The 2,616-nt window shown below is 39.8% G+C and overlaps 1 long non-coding RNA gene across 1 annotated transcript; it reads right to left on the reverse strand.

The window, feature by feature from the left end:
- Window positions 1-533: 533 nt before the first annotated feature.
- Window positions 534-1,428, reverse strand: LOC112654096 (uncharacterized). Its single transcript, XR_003132738.3, has 2 exons — window positions 1,291-1,428; window positions 534-1,165 (listed from the first exon to the last, which is right to left on the reverse strand). It is a non-coding gene; the product is annotated as an uncharacterized LOC112654096 (long non-coding RNA).
- Between the last annotated feature and the right edge of the window lie 1,188 nt (window positions 1,429-2,616).

Consider the following 2,616-nt stretch of genomic DNA (forward strand, 5'->3'; position numbering starts at 1 on the left):
TTCCCCAGGAGCTACTTCCATGCTGCCAGCCCAGGCTCAGGTGCCTGGCTCTCTGCCCTGTTCCTGGAGTTCTCTTTGACATTGCAGTTTGTGCACCCTGCCCCGTGCAGTGTGAGAAATCAGAGGCAACAGAGGCTGTTGGAAGTGCCCCCAGACAGGGGTTCTGGCCCTAAATCTCATTTACATCTCTTCTCCCTCTGCTTTACATATAGCTCAAGAGTTGCAAAGTATCACACTGTGCTATGTTCACGCAAAGATGGTGGAACCACCTCTTGTCCCTAGTCCAGGCAAGGGAACCTGTCTTAGGTGTTTTGAGTGTTGAATTTGAGGAGACACTGGCTGGAGAGTGCCCAGAGAGTTTCAGCCCTACAGACAGAACTGCTTTGATCTTGCACTGGAAGATCACATCGAGAGCTATGGAGAGAGCTTCTCTGAGGATCAGAGAATTCTAGACTATTCCCAGAATTCTCATAAAAAACAATTTTAATTGGCATGAAAAAATAAAAGAAAACAGGCTTAGACATTTTGTGGCATATTTAACATTTTTGCATTTATCAAAATAACACTTTCAGTACACACAAACAATCCAACTGTGTCTGTTTTTTTTTTTTTTAAATCAGGATATAGTTCCTAAAATATATTGGTGCATGGAGGATGAAGTAGTATGGTTTTATGATGGGGTATATGTGGAATGATCATTCCTCTTACTTGCCTGGGACAGTCCTGATTTACACCTGCTGCCCTAGCATCATCATTAGTAACACTCAAAAATGTCGTAGTTTGGATGACAAATTGTTTGGCCAATTTAGGAATGCATTTAAACCTGTGCACTGAATGCATTTTTTCCATACTCTGCAAGCGGTTCAGTGACTACGTGAGGCCTATTCACAGAAACATGGAAAAGCTTGGTAGGAGGCAACATGGAGATGGGATTTTGGGAAGGAAACTGGATATCATCTATACTGAGAGGACACTGGATATTGTGCTGAATGGATGTGAGGTGCTGGACCGTCTGTGTCCAGAAGATGGGTGATGAGACCCTCCCAATGCCTGCATTTGTTTTAGACTTGGTTTTTTCCATACCACAGGCCCATGTAATATTTCAGCTGATCCTCCAAATCTACTATGAGGTAGGCAGGTCCTGAAACATTGTTCCTGGTTTATCCTTGATGGAAAAAAAAAAAAAAATCAGGTCAATAGGAAATACACAAATGTACCCCTGTGGTGAGAGGCAGAACGGGTTCAAATTCAGAGTGCTTCCCCCACTGAGGTACATAAAGGAAAAATTACCCGATGCTTAAGCTCATGTTGTTAATGCTTGGAGAAGGTTGTGACACAGGTGCCCACTGTGACACTTGCCATGACCAGAGACACACTTGAATGCTGGACCTTGAGGAACCAGATTTCCAGCCAGATTCTGCCCTTTTCTGAGATCACATGCAATCTAGAATGTTTCTCAGAACCTGTCTTTCATCGCTTGCATCATTTGGAAGGATAGAAATTCTTACTCTGGCTGTGGTCTAGTTGTATCAAATGAGATTAGCGTAACGTGCCTCAGGCACATTGTGCAGGAGGCACCAAACAATCCATTTCTTCCTTAAAGTACATGTAAAAATACTTATGTTTTTAGTGTATCTTTAAATTCCAGGTGTGATTTTTTAGGACGGAGACAAGACACTTGAGGCTATACCACATTTTTGTGAGTTAAGTCCCTTCTAACCTTAGGGACCCAGTTAAACCAGCAGCCGAATTTGCTGGCAGATAATAATGCATGAGTCCCATCCCCACTCCTTATAAACACTGAATAAATCTGAAATCCCCAACCACTGGAAAGAAATTTAATATTTAAAGGTAATTTGACCTGTACATGTGTGTACCATGAATATTTAATGAAACCTATAGCAAATGTATTTATATAGCATTAATCTGAGGATATTTATTTCTTATTCATTTTCTAGAATATTTCCTCAGCAAATGTGAAGTTTCCCGGTGCAAAAATGCTCAGTTCTAAAGGTGTCTGAAACATTTTGGAGTAGAGCTATTTCTTTTCCTGCTACAACTGTCCATGCTACCTCTCTCTGCCCCCTTAAAAACAAGACCTAGTCTAAGTGGACAAAATGTATCCCAAAGACATGGCCACAGGGTTACTCCTGCATGTCATTCTTTGGACTCTTCATTCTACTTTATATAATCTTTACAGATATAGGAAATAGAAAAGTCAAGTCCATTTTTTTCACTTTCCTTTGATAGAGATAATTTCATTCCTTTATACTACTTCAACATGTTATTGCTCTCAATTGAGATGGTATGCATGATTCGATGTAGTTGATAGTTTATATAATTCAGTGATTTATTTATTTATTTACTTACTTATATTTTGCATAGGTTAGGGTACCTTCATGGAATGAAGGAGTTTTTCTCTGATGTAGCTTCAACTTTGGGATTTTTTTTTTTAAAGAAAACCAAATGGACAAATAACATCAACAATAAAAACACCCAACAAAAGGTGCAACTGGGCATTATTTCGTTATGTTTAACTAAATCAGATGTGGTAGATTTGAAGGGAGAAGATACCAGGTGCTCCTTGATCACTTTTTATAACTTAAAACCCCAACA

This window comes from Canis lupus, chromosome 3 (assembly GCF_003254725.2).
Source record: "Canis lupus dingo isolate Sandy chromosome 3, ASM325472v2, whole genome shotgun sequence".
Taxonomy (NCBI): domain Eukaryota; kingdom Metazoa; phylum Chordata; class Mammalia; order Carnivora; family Canidae; genus Canis; species Canis lupus.